The sequence below is a fragment of the Canis aureus genome, chromosome 5, assembly GCF_053574225.1.
Source record: "Canis aureus isolate CA01 chromosome 5, VMU_Caureus_v.1.0, whole genome shotgun sequence".
Classification (NCBI taxonomy): domain Eukaryota; kingdom Metazoa; phylum Chordata; class Mammalia; order Carnivora; family Canidae; genus Canis; species Canis aureus.
This window is the reverse complement of record NC_135615.1, coordinates 84,323,829-84,337,948: the sequence shown is the minus strand read 5'-3', so window position 1 is coordinate 84,337,948 and position 14,120 is coordinate 84,323,829. Positions and strand designations below refer to the sequence as shown.

Below are 14,120 nucleotides of genomic sequence, written 5' to 3'. Positions count from 1 at the left end.
GGCGGGTCCGAGGGCGGCGGCGCGGGGGTCCCCGGGGTGTCGGCGGGTCCGAGGGCGGCGGCGCGGGGTCCCCGGGGTGTCGGCGGGTCCGAGGGCGGCGGCGCGGGGTCCCCGGGGTGTCGGCGGGTCCGAGGGCGGCGGCGCGGGGCCCCGGGGTCTCGGCGGGGCGGGTCCGAGGGCGGCGGCGGGGGGTCCCCGGGGTGTCGGCGGGTCCGAGGGCGGCGGCGCGGGGTCCCCGGGGTGTCGGCGGGTCCGAGGGCGGCGGCGGGGGGTCCCCGGGGTGTCGGCGGGTCCGAGGGCGGCGGCGCGGGGTCCCCGGGGTGTCGGCGGGTCCGAGGGCGGCGGCACGGGGTCCCCGGGGTGTCGGCGGGTCCGAGGGCGGCGGCGCGGGGTCCCCGGGGTGTCGGCGGGTCCGAGGGTGGCGGCACGGGGTCCCCGGGGTGTCGGCGGGTCCGAGGGCGGCGGCGCGGGGCCCCGGGGTCTCGGCGGGGCGGGTCCGAGGGCGGCGGCGGGGGGTCCCCGGGGTGTCGGCGGGTCCGAGGGCGGCGGCGGGGGTCCCCGGGGTGTCGGCGGGTCCGAGGGCGGCGGCGCGGGGCCCCGGGGTCTCGGCGGGGCGGGTCCGAGGGCGGCGGCGGGGGGTCCCCGGGGTGTCGGCGGGTCCGAGGGCGGCGGCGCGGGGTCCCCGGGGTGTCGGCGGGTCCGAGGGCGGCGGCGCGGGGTCCCCGGGGTGTCGGCGGGTCCGAGGGCGGCGGCGCGGGGTCCCCGAGGTGTCGGCGGGTCCGAGGGCGGCGGCGGGGGGTCCCCGAGGTGTCGGCGGGTCCGAGGGCGGCGGCGCGGGGTCCCCGGGGTGTCGGCGGGTCCGAGGGCGGCGGCGGGGGGTCCCCGGGGTGTCGGCGGGTCCGAGGGCGGCGGCGCGGGGTCCCCGGGGTGTCGGCGGGTCCGAGGGCGGCGGCGCGGGGTCCCCGGGGTGTCGGCGGGTCCGAGGGCGGCGGCGCGGGGTCCCCGAGGTGTCGGCGGGTCCGAGGGCGGCGGCGGGGGGTCCCCGAGGTGTCGGCGGGTCCGAGGGCGGCGGCGCGGGGTCCCCGGGGTGTCGGCGGGTCCGAGGACGGCGGCGCGGGGCCCCGGGGTCTCGGCGGGGCGGGTCCGAGGGCGGTGGCGGGGGTCCCCGGGGTGTCGGCGGGTCCGAGGGCGGCGGCGCGGGGTCCCCGGGGTGTCGGCGGGTCCGAGGGCGGCGGCGCGGGGTCCCCGGGGTGTCGGCGGGTCCGAGGGCGGCGGCGCGGGGTCCCCGGGGTGTCGGCGGGTCCGAGGGCGGCGGCGCGGGGCCCCGGGGTCTCGGCGGGGCGGGTCCGAGGGCGGCGGCGGGGTCCCCGGGGTGTCGGCGGGTCCGAGGGCGGCGGCGCGGGGTCCCCGAGGTGTCGGCGGGTCCGAGGGCGGCGGCGCGGGGTCCCCGGGGTGTCGGCGGGTCCGAGGGCGGCGGCGCGGGGTCCCCGGGGTGTCGGCGGGTCCGAGGGCGGCGGCGCGGGGTCCCCGGGGTGTCGGCGGGTCCGAGGGCGGCGGCGCGGGGTCCCCGGGGTGTCGGCGGGTCCGAGGGCGGCGGCGCGGGGTCCCCGGGGTGTCGGCGGGTCCGAGGGCGGCGGCGCGGGGTCCCCGGGGTGTCGGCGGGTCCGAGGGCGGCGGCGCGGGGTCCCCGGGGTGTCGGCGGGTCCGAGGGCGGCGGCGCGGGCTCGCGGGCTCTCGGGCTCCCGGCGCCGCCCGACGTCACTTCCGACCGGAGCCAAGATGGCGTCGGCGCGGCCGCGGACGCCGGGGCGGGCGGAGCGGCGGCAGCGGCGGCGCGGGCGGCGGCTCTCGGCGCTGTGAGGCGCGGGGCGCGGCGGGCGCAGGTAAGGGGGGCGGAGGCGGCGGAGGCGGCGGGGCCGGGCGGGCTCCGGGACGGCGGCGGGGTGGGCGCCGGGACGCCCGTCCCTGCCCGCGAGGAGCGAGGCGGCGGCGGGGGCGACCCGCGGGGACCGGGCGGGCGGGCGGACGCGCCCCCTCGGAGCGGCCGGGCGGGGCGGGGGGTGGATCTCGGAGCCGGGCTCGGGCCCCCGCGTCCCCCCGCGCCCCGGACCGGCCTCGGGGCCGCCGCCGCCAAGTTGTGCGGGGCGCTTTGTGGCGGTTGGGTCGCCGCGCGCCCGGCGGGGGGAGGGGCGGGGTCGGGGTCGGGGTCGGGGTCAGGGGCGGGGCGGGACCCGGGTCGGGGTCGGGTCGGGGTCGGGGCCGGGGCGGCGGCGGGTCCCGGGCGGTGGGCGCGGGCGGGGTTCGTCCGGGGCCGCCCCTCCTCGGCAGCCGCCGCGCTCCCCTCTTTTGTGCCGGGCGCGGGCGTGTGTCGCCCACTTGGCATTCCTGACGCGTCGCGTGCCTTTGCGCCTTTTGTGTTTATTCCCCGAGAGTTGCGCGCCCCGAGGCTGGAGGTGGCCCCCGCCCCGCGCCCCCGTCGCGGACCCCGGGGTTTTGCTCGCGGGGAGCCGCCGCGCGCTCGCGGATGGACCTTTGGCTACCGGAGCCGCCTACGCGCCTACCCTTGCGGGGCCGGTGGGACCCGTGGGACCCGAAGCAGCCGAAGCACCCCTGCCTGCCGCGCGGAGGACCCCCAGCGACCCCGCTGACCCGCGGAGCCCGGCAGGGCGCTCCGGTCGGGCCCCGTGGGGCGCGGAGCCCGGATTCCTGGACGCAGCTGTAACCCCCCGAGAAAGGGCATTTACGCCGCCCCCCCCCCCCCCAGCCTTCCATTCAGTGTTGTGCTGGGGTCGGTTTTACTTCATTAGTTTTATTGCAGGCGCCTCGGGGAGGTCCCAGGCGGCCCTCGGGCCCCTTCCATCGGACGCTGAAATGGTCGCACCCACAACGCGGCCGAAATCTCTCCAAGTTTTTGTTGACTACAGGGTCTAATTGTTAAAAGCAACGATAAACGTCGGACGCCAAGTGCAGCCTCTCGGTGAATCTCTCTCTCTCTCTCTCTTTTTTTTTAAACCTCCCAGACCAGGCTTCCCGCCCTCTCCATCGGTTGTGGCCGAGTATCGGGAAAACGTAGGCCTTTCCACATTTTTTCTTTTTTTTTTTTTTTTAAACACGTTAGGAAATGTGTCGTGCACGTATGGAGGAGGAACTGGGACACGCAATCATGTTCTTTTTTCAGAGGGTTTTGTCTTTGAGACGGGCTTGCAGCTGCCCCATCGTTCTCGAGAGGAGAAGCTGCGGTGCACTCACTGGCTCAACCATATTCATCATGCGTAGAATCTCATTGTGGCCTTGAGAGGACCTTTCAAGATCCTCTTATTAAACACCCTCATTTCAGTCTGTAGAAGCTGAGATGGAGATTCTTGGGGAGACTAAGGCTGATTCACAGCTTCTGTTACTCCAGGGCTCTTTTCTTCCTATCTGTTTGTTTGTTTGTTTGATTTAAATAAGTGAATACATCCCAAGTGTGTAGAAAAATACCAGGCACATAATAATGGCGCTCAATGAAAGTTTGCTCTTGTTGGTGCTGAAGGTGGCTTTGACTGAAAAGTCGGCGTATTCAGATGTCTTTTTTCTTCTCCTTTTGGGGACAGTTCCTGAAACAGTACGATTTAAATTTCATTGCGATGATTTGTTTTGTGAGTACACATCATAAGAAACGATTCTCAGAGTAGGACAATATGAAAATAGAGAAAAGCACAGAGAAGGAAGGGAAATGAGCTCTAATCCTCCCACTCGTCAGATAACCCCTGTTAACATTTTGGCAGACCTCCGTCACCTTCCTGTCTTTCTTGTGCATGTGTGTATTTCTTGCATATATTTATTCACCTCTGTGTATTTGTATTTTATACAAGATTGATACTATGTTGTGTGTATTATTCATAACCTGTCTGTGTTGGGAGCATATATTCATGCCATTAAATATTCTTCAATATAATTTTTAGTGGCTGTGTAATATTTGAGTGGGCCATAATTTATCAATTCCATATTGATCAGTAAAGCTTCTGTAGCCTGAGATTCTCGTTTCATTGAGATTCGTTTAGATTTTTCCATTGTGAATTTTAAAGTTTTGTGATTTTTTTTTAAGACAATATGTGAAAATGTTAATTCTATCTTTTAGCCTCTAAATACGTAGTTTCCCTGCCAATGCAGTTATAAGAAGCAGCAGTCGATTTCAGCTTCCTTTTATTCTCTCCTCCCTGAGCCGGGTCTGTGCAGTTCCATAGGTATATCTGCACTCATATTCTTTTGATGATGATTTTACGTTAGATGTTTATTTATTCATGGGACTGTTTTCTTTAAGCTGCCGATCTCTTTTCAAGTTACAGATCTGATTTACAAACCTTTTAAGTCCTGTTAAATCATAGACTTTCTGGGATGGAAAGCACCTTAGGTTATTTACTATTTTCATGTCTTCCAACTTGCTTTTCATGCTATTTTTAATAACCCAGGCAGAGGAAAAAAAGCCCGTGGGCTGCACGAGAAAACTCCATAGTGGGAGTGAAAAGGGAGTAGTAGTAGGTGGACAGTGGGGGAAAACTCAAACTTGTGTGGCAGTGTGTAGATACTGGGAGTTTCCAGATGCTGGGGACATTACCTGACAGTCATTACTCTTGACACTGCTGACGTGTGGCCAGCACTCTGTGGTTTGTGTGGTGCCCGTCGGTGACACTGTCACTCCTCATAGCATTTGGTTAGAGGTCTGGCTCTCTCCTTTTGAAGTTAGAACTTTGTAATTAGAGCCGGTAAAATCATCTTCCTAGATCGACCAAAAGCTACAGGTTCCATTACTGAGAGCGTTACTTAGGTTCCATGAAACAGGATTTCTTAACCTGGGCAGGGTTGACATGTGGGGCTGGATAATTGTCTGTTTAGGGGGCTGTCCTGTATGCTCTAGGGTATTTTTTTTTTTTTCTTATGATAGTCACACAGAGAAAGAGAGAGAGGCAGAGACACAGGCAGAGGGAGAAGCAGGCTCCATGCACCGGGAGCCCGACGTGGGATTCAATCCGGGGTCTCCAGGATCGCGCCCTGGGCCAAAGGCAGGTGCCAAACTGCTGCACCACCCAGGGATCCCCGCTCTAGGGTATTTGGCAGCATCCCTGGTCTCTCTACCTGTGAGATGCCAGTAACACTCCCCGCAGCCGGAATAACTAATAGAGTCTCCTGATGTTTCCAGATGTCCCTTGGTGGGGACTCAGTCCTCAAGCACTGCATTAAAGGAAGGGAGGCCCATCTGATCGGATGGTGGAGTCACTGAAGCAGTTTATGGAATCTGTTTAGTCAAAGAACTATAAGAAGAGAGTCTGGTTTCCTTGAAGTCCACCTTGGGAACAGGGAATGGACTTAAGTGGCCTGTGGCAGTCCCTGGGTGTGTCTTTATGATCATACCCCATGGTCTACTTTCAGCAAGTCTGTGGCAAGAGATAAAGCAATTTGAGATAACCTGGAGACTCTGAAGGAGTTTTCATGACATAGATCAACATTCCCTGTATGTAGATTAAACTATTATGGATTTAAATAAATTTGTATAGAGTTCAAGCATGGTGACTCATGTAAGCTTGTGGTCTGTTATACTTGAATAGCATAGAAACATCTGTTTTCTAGAAGATGAGACTCATTGAAGCAACCCCTTAAAGATTGATGGTAGAGGCCAGACTAGATTTTCTAAGATTTTTTTTTTTTTTTTACAACCGATTCAGGGTTATGCACTGGAAGTGGTGAATTTGTCCTGAGGAAATAGTTTACTTTTGAAGTGCTTACGTAACTTTAGCTTATTTCTTTATAACTTAAAGATCGATATTGATTCTCATGGCATACATGCAGCACGAATGCGACTTCCCGTGGGAGAAGACTGCAATCAAAGATTGCATACTTTAAAAGTATGGATAGTATAGATTGAATTTTTACTGTGGCGTAAGTGATCTTCAGGTAGAACTTAAGGGAAGAGATGTGGTGCTGTTGGACCATGTTTGGTAATGGGGTGGCTCTCTCAACTATGGAATACCTGCATAATTTCACTGGAATGAATGCATGTGTCATTTAAATATTCTTTCGTAAAGAGAATGCCTTTCATTCCCCACCCCCACTTCCCTGAAGCATGAATTAGTTATTGTATGTAGTAAATCTGGCTCATTTGGAGTGAAATACGCTTATAATATTTTTCTCAGTACTGCATAGTACTTAGAGCCTTGGTTCAAGTCATACTTAGGCTGTGTTTCATTTATTAGTCTTTTGGAACATGCAATAAAGGAGGTTTCACTGAATTACTTATGTATTTGCCAGCCATTTTGGTGAAAAGAATATTTTGTAGCTCTTGCAATAAATCATCTGATAGGCTTTGCTTTGAAAGAGCTAAATTACTTCTTGGCACAGCTTGCCTGAAATATGTAAAGCTAAGTGCAACTGTTAGTTTGATTACTGTGGGCAGCCTGTCTGGGAATTGGTAAAACCTACAGCTTTTACATGTGCATATAAGTAGTTCCACTAAGACTACATTAAACTCTGGTGGGAAAACTCTATGGCATTTTCAAGTAATTTAAATGATGCTGTTAAAATTTGAAAAGAAATCTGAGATTCACCAAACCCTTACATACTTCAGTATGAATCCTGCGCATTACCCAAGGGGTTATTAAGACAGTATAAATTAAGCATAATTTGGAGAAAGAGTATAAATATGATATTCTTAACGTTTCTCACTGTGAGGCTAATTTTAGGGACTTTGCTGTAATTCTAAAAGGCCTTAGTTTTAAAGTACATCTGAAAGGAGAATTTTTAAGAAGGGGGGTGGGTCTCTGGGATAAATTTAGATTTTTAATGGTGAAACTGCTGCCCTATGTTAGAGGACGTTGAGCTAGTCAGTTTACCTGTTTTGGGAGGTAAGTGTGTCAGTGCGATCCCTAGTCATTTAGTTGAGCCCTGCCTCGATGTGTGGAATAAGGCCTCGCACCGGGCTGAAGTATTCCTGGCCCTGGAGGGGCCGCTCTGTTATCCTGTCCCCGTCCTGCTTGTAAAGGGGGCGCAGGGATTACTTCTTTCCTTTCCCGGGGTGTTTTGTGATGAATAGATGAAGAATATGAAAGCAACTTGAGATACTTGTAGGTCTCTTCGAAACTATTACCAGCATTTTCCCGAGCTGCTCCTCTTCGCTCGGCTCCCGAGGGCCAGTGCGGTCGCATTATTGGCAAGAGGAACCCTTCCAAGCTCCGAGTCCTCCGGCTTTTGGGCCCCCGCCGCCAGCGCGGTGGAGGAGGCACTTTTTCCTCGGCTCTCCCAGCCTGTCACAAAGCCAAGTCCTTGGTCTCCTCTTCTCTCTGGACATCCTCGCCCTTCCTTGGCAGCTTCCCTGGGCGCCCGTGCCTGAAGTCCCCTGCATCTCCATCTCCAGCCTTGGGGGCGGCCCGTGCGGGGCCTGTGCCGGGCCTGTCCCCTCCTGTTGGTGGACGCAGCTTTCCACGCGGATGTCTGGCCTGCCCCAGAGGCTAAAAGGGAGCTCGCCACCGTCCGCTTAAACACCGTCCCTACTCCTGGCGACTCGACCTTGAAAATATATGCATTCTTCAGTCAGTCACAGTCCATATTCGGGACTCCTCTTCACCATTTTTTTACTTCCTGTGCGTTAGAAGACACCTTCTGTCCATTCTGTGTGTAGCGGTGGTCATTTTTTTTTTTTGTTTGTTTGTTTCTTTTCAGCTGTCATCTGTGGTTCACACCCTTACGCCCTATGGCTTATCATCTCGGGTTCTTAACCCACTTGCCTGGTCCCTGGCTGCCCTCTCCTCACCTCCTTCCTGTCAATTTAATCTTTCAGAACTGGGAGACCGTGTTTGTGGCATTCCTCAGCCGAGGCCCTGTTGCTCCTCGTTGCTCCCGGCAGGGGGCCGAAGCTGCCTCCTGATGGGCCTCAGGGAATCCGGCTCCTGGGCTCTCCCGGTTGCTCTGCCTTGAAATAATTCCCCTTGCATCTTTCCCTAAAGACCTGCAGGGCTTTGGGAGTGGATCGGGAGGGAGGGTGAGTGAGGGAATAGCTCCTGTGACAGCTGGGGAGCCCGACCCACAAGTTTGCATTTAACTGGGACTCGCATCCCTCTAGAACCGCCCTTTTAATCTGCTGCTCTGCACAGACCCTCCCTGGACCGGCGCCCTCTGGTTTACCGCTGCGGGTAGTACCAAGAGATAATCTTTCATTCTTTTCATCGTAAGTGGGGAGGCATATATCTTTACCTTGAAACAAGAACTACAAATTATTTGGAACCCTGCTTTCCTTTAAAAAGTAAAAGCTTAAATGCGTACAGAGCCACTTAAACTGTAGAGCAACACATAAACATTGCTCTGTAAGCAGTAGGTGTTGCTATTATTTTAAAATGCTCTTGAGAACAGAAGTACTTGCATATTTAGAGGTTAGACCCTGAAGCTCAGACTTTATTTAAAGTAGAATGAGTCACTCTGTACCAAAAGAATAAATATCTTAATAAACTCTTGGGAAAAGACCTTGAATCTTGTAGTGACAGAAGTGTGCCTGAGATCTTAGGAAAATCTAGTTGAAGTTGTCAGCCTGTCTGGGATAACTTCCAATTTTGCTCTAGGTTCTTCACTTGTGAATTCAGGAAGCCTTGTGATTTATGTGGAGTTTGGGGAAGATGAGTTTTCTTATGTATTTTGTTGTGTAGGAAAGATAAAAACAAAACAAAACAAAAAAACTCTGAGCAGCTATTTGTAAGGTGACTCTGTTAACACTTAAGAGAGCCTTTGTGTGAGAAAATGAATATTCTAGTGCCAGGAGCTGAGCACCATGTTGCAGAAGTTCTCTTCCCTATTTTAGGAAATTCAGAAGCATTTTTGTAGGCTTTCTGAAAATCCCTCAACTTTAAATGTTTAATCACAAAGGTAACATCTGTATTGGCAGCGCCAGTGGAGAAACATTAACCCAAAAGGGTCAACTGAGAATTCATTTTATTTTGGGGATTGTGAAATGAACGGTCGTTTCTTGTTTTGGAAATTTCGTGTTTGAGTTGGAAGCTTGACATTTGAATGTTAGGAAAGAATTGACTTAATTTTCCTTTTAAGATAATTTGAAGTTTTTACATGTCTCACAAGGGGAAATATTAGGAAAGTCTCATTTTATAGGAACTTCTTTGATTTGAATGCTGTCTGGAAGAATGTACAGTCAGCAGTTGGTTAAGCTGGACTTTTAGGAGAGATGGGAGCCGAGCTGTACTACAAATCTTGAGTGGGGCACAGTTCTCTTCACAGAGCAGGGACTGGCCACACAGCATTTGTCTTCTTACTCACTTGTCTTTTCATGTGGATTTTTATATCAATATTTTTTGCCAATTAGTCTTGAAAATAGGAAACGAAATTAACTTATTAATTCAGGAGTATTTTGATTGGATGGAGTTACTTCAAGAAAATTGACAATGATTCTTTTTTTTTTTTTTTAAGTATTTATTTGAGACAGAGAGAGACTGAGCGCTGGAGCTAGGGGAAGGGGCAGTGGGGAGAGAAGCAGATGCCCTGCCGAGCAAGGAGCCCCATGTGGGGCTCAATCCCAGGACCCTGAGATCATGACCTGAGCTGGAGGCGGCGGCTTTGCTCACCTCGACGGTGATTCTTGCGGTTTTTAGTACCATGAGGAAGAATATCAGAGTAAGACGTTAAAGTGAGAGTAATATGTTTTAATTTCTTTAGAGAAACAGTATTTTTAATTGTGGGATTAGAGGGGATATTTGTAGAAACCCTAAACAAAACCTGGAATTTATGATGTAATTCTGTGTTTAGTGCGATAAAATGACATAGATATATAAATTTAATCAGAAGAAAGGAAAGTGTATGTTAATGGTGGTCCATAGCATAAACCACATAAATGGTAAATAGCATTTACTATACATTTATTGCTAAGCTAGCTCTTCATTAATGGCTGCTTGAAGCAGTATTTTGTTAAAAAATTTTCTTGAATCTCTCTTTTCCACAGAGATATTCTAAGGGAAGGAAAAAACACTTATAACATCATAATCTAACTTTGGGTTTATAGTACTTTCCTAGCACATTTGCAGATCTCTTATTTAACATTCTTCTGTGGTGTTAACTTACATATATTTTTTGTTTTTAAAAAATTTTTTTATTCATTTGAGAGAAGGAGAGAGAGAGGGAGAAAGCATGAGCCCTGCGCTGGGGAGGGGCAGAGGGAGAGGGAGAGTCATTCCCCACTGAGTGCAGTTCCCACTGCAGGGCCCCATCCCAGGTCCCCAAGATCATGATCTGAGCCAAAATCGATAGTCACTCGCTTAACTTTTAAATGCCACCCAGGCGCCCCAACTTACATATTTAATTTTAATTTTAATTTAATTTTAGTTTTTTTAAGATTTTATGTATTTGAGAGAGAGACATAGAAAGCAGGAGTGGGAGGAGAGGGAGAAGCAGGCTTCTCTCTGAGCTGGGAGCCTGATGCAGGGCTTGATCCCAGGACCCCATCATGACCAGAGCTGAAGGCAGATGCCTAACCAACTGAGCCACCCAGGTGCCCCAACTTACATATTTTAAACAAAAGTTTAATAAACCTCATTTTCTTGTTGGATTTCTGCGGCTCTGAAGCTGTTCTGAACAACAGACTTTCTGTTTTTCCCCTCCATTGTGTGGAAACTGTTGTCAGGATCAGGTTCTCCCACCTGGAGTAAATTCACCGGTCTGTGCTTCCTTATTTAGGATTGTGTCAGGACACCACCTTCCAAGAATTTGGAGAATCAGACCTTAGGATATTTGTTCCTGGTGTTCTGGGCCTCACTGGGGGAAACTGATGTATTGAAATAGGAGAAGTGATGGGTTTATTTACGAGCATTCTATTCGTTGTGTCTCCTCACTTACTTCGCAGATAGGGAAATTCCTCTGTGTGATATACTCTGTTCTACAATTGCCTTTTTTGCCTTGGGTAGAACTTGTTCTACACGGGGAAAGACTTGAACATCCAGTTTTGAGAAGCAAGAGTTCACACCCTCCGAATCTTTGCTGTATTCTCAGTCTCTTTCTCTTTACACACACATGCGTGCACACAAACTTTATTTTTAAGATGATAAATGCACAAGGTTTGATTTTTTTCATTTCCATTTATTTAACTTGGTAACATAATTTGCCTTTTAAAAGAGGACTTGGGGGGTGTATTTTTTAGTGCGAAATTAGATGTTCTAGATGGTTATTCTTGTGAAATTGTGTTTGTTATTTTAGAAAAAAATGAATGATTTTGTGTTTAGCAAACTCTGGGGCAGATTCTATATTTATGAGTTACATGTTTTTGCTTAATCCGAGTAAGTGCTAAGTGTTTTTATTATTCATATATAGAGTTCATAGATTGTGTAATTTGGTGATTCCATTCTTCTGGTAGGAATTATGAATGGTAGTTTTTATTTTATTTAATTTATTTATTTTAAAAAAGATTTTATTTATTCATGAAACACACACACACACACACACACACACACAGAGGCAGAGACACAGGCAGAGGGAGAAGCAGGCTCCCTGTGGGGAGCCCGATGTGGGACTCGATCCCAGGACCACGGGATGCCCTGAACTGAAGGCAGATGCTCAACCGCTGAGCCACCCGGGCATCCCAAATAGTAGTTTTTAATAACAAAATATGCTAGCTGTGCTTGGGAGTTAATAAAAACTGCTCTTGAGAAGTTGGCATAGTTTAGATATTTTTACTATTTTTCTAGGAGTTTCTGGATTGCAAGAATCTTTTGGTTAGCATTGTTAAACACTGTAAATCTACTCTGCTAAACGCTTAATCATCCCTGCTGTTTGCTATAAAGATTAATTTACCATGAAAGATGTACTTTAAGCTGTGATTAGTATTAATTTACCTTGAAAGATGTACTTTAAGCTGTGATTAGTTTTAGAATATTTATCTTAGGTAGGCTATAAACTTTCTAAAACCTCTTTCACAAATTATTATTTTTTAACTTTTCTTTGCATCTAGTCCATGTTTTTTAATGCATTAATGATTTTTTTATATTTTAATATACCATACTAGGTCTCTTAATTCCAGTGACTCTGAATGTTGCAAATTTAATTATTTTTCAAATAGTTCCAAAAGAGTTTAATTGACCCAAAAGAATACTTGTAAAATAGTGACTTATAGGTGAATATACAAATCAAATCAAATAATTATCTTCCTACTTCTCTGCCTTCCTTCCAGATTTAAACTACTCCTACAGAATCTATTGCTTTTACTTTGCCTCTCAAGTAGTTTTATAGATTTTACAAGTCTACAAAGGGCAAATGTTACAGTTTAACCTGTTAAGGTGTTGCATTCCTGTTACTTCCTGTCTTTGTTTAGTTTAATCTGCCTTATTTTAGAGGATGAGTGACAGTGAGATGCCAGGGACTCCTAGGCTCTTCTGACCCAAGGACTGGAATGTCCGGTGTGTCTCTCCTTTTTCTGGTCTCTGGCTCTCCATGTCAAGAGATAGTAGCCTAACAGTTGTTAAGGTTGTTTTGACACTTTAAGGAACCAGTATTGAAATAAAGACCCCAATAATTGTTGTATTGATACTAATCATATATAATCAAATCAATTTTATTTTAATTTTTAAAAAGACTTTATTTATTCATGAGAGAGAGAGAGAGAGAGGCAGATACACAGGCAGAGGGAGAAGCAGGCTCCATGCAGGGAGCTCGATGTGGGACTCCGTCCTGGGACTCCAGGATCACACCCTGAGCTGAAGGCAGGTGCTAAACCGCTGAGCCACCCAGGAATCCCCCTCAAATCAATTTTATGATATTATTAAATATTTGTAAGGATGATTTGTCCTAGGATTTGGAAGCAATATCTTGAGAAGTTAAGTACATGTATATTATTAAAGCCATGGATTTGTAAAATCAGGACCACGCTCTTACTTTTCTAAGAATGTATGCTATTAGCAAAGTATAGTTGGTGATAAAAATTCACATGCTCTAAATTTGTATATCTGCCTAAGTATTTTATCTGATAGATGTCAGCAAGCTGGAATGGAAGGGATATGTAGAAATATTCAAGGTGGTTTGGTCAGGTATAGAAACTGAAAAAAGAAACTAAGGCTTTAGCTAGGGTAGGATAAGTCTTAGCTTCTGAAAATTTTAAGATTTTCAGTATTGACTGTTAGAAAACCAGAGGCACTTAACTGTTTAGCATTTTTTCCCTTTAATATGGTAGAATTATTGAGTTTCAGTGATTGGTATGGAAAGATTCCTCTCTGCCCCCACACTAATAGGATTGTTAGTTCAGGTTCTCACATATGATAAAATTGATCTTAGTTAAGTGGATATGTGAAAACGGCACTGCTGAGGTCAACACTGAATATGAGAATATGTAGGATTGCCAGGCGGCTCTCACAGGGGTTTTGCACTGCTGGAGGAACCTTAAGGAAGTTACTTCAGCAGCAGCTTGTAGAGTCTATAGTTGTTTTAAAATACATTGTCATATTACAGCTAGTTACATGATTATTATAATTCAGGGTTCTCAGCTGGGAGGTTATTTGGGAAGGCCTGTAGGTATTTTTGATTTTCGAGATGATCAGAAGCACTGTTGGCATTTGATGGTGCAGAGCAGAGTTAAACGGCCCCTCCTAGAAGGGACAGACAAGGAGTAGTTGCCCAGTCCAAAATTCAGTGGGCTTCTGTTGAGAGACACTGCCAGAGTCTCAGTTCTTGTGTTTAACATCCCTTGTTTTTAGTATAGTTTAGTAAAGGATTTAATTTTTAAAGTATTATTTGAGAAGTCATTTTTGGATTTGCAGTGCTTTTGACTCTGTAAAATATTTTCGATATATAATTTGACAATGTTGTGAGTCAAGGGGAGCGAAAAAAAATGAGTCTGGTTTTTGGCAATTGGGATTAGAAGTGATTGGAGAGGAGAGCCCAAGCATATGTGTTTGTAGCGAACTCTGGGGGGGAAAAGATGTTAAGACCCCTTTCTCTGGAAAGAAATGATGAGTGCATTCCTGTTAGGACAAAGAGGGAACAGACAATGCAGAAAGTCAGATTATTAATCATTTAACAACCTGAATTATATTGTAACTTTTTATTAAGAAAAAGTGAGATTGAGATAACAAATGAAAGACTAAGTGGTTCTAAGTACTTTAATATTTGAG

At 49.4% G+C, this 14,120-nt stretch overlaps 1 protein-coding gene across 9 annotated transcripts in view; it reads left to right on the top strand.

The window, feature by feature from the left end:
• The first annotated feature begins 1,842 nt into the window (after nt 1-1,842).
• The window catches only part of PRDM2 (PR/SET domain 2), a 119,100-nt gene continuing 106,822 nt past the window's right edge, over nt 1,843-14,120 (top strand). For 3 of the 9 annotated variants that reach the window (XR_013380768.1, XR_013380769.1, XM_077899565.1), the window contains exon 1: nt 1,868-1,883. The gene's annotated coding sequence lies outside the window, so the exon portion shown is untranslated. Of the gene's footprint in view, nt 1,884-14,120 lie in introns of all 9 variants that reach the window. The other 6 variants (XR_013380767.1, XM_077899561.1, XM_077899567.1 and 3 more) reach the window with 5 other exon arrangements.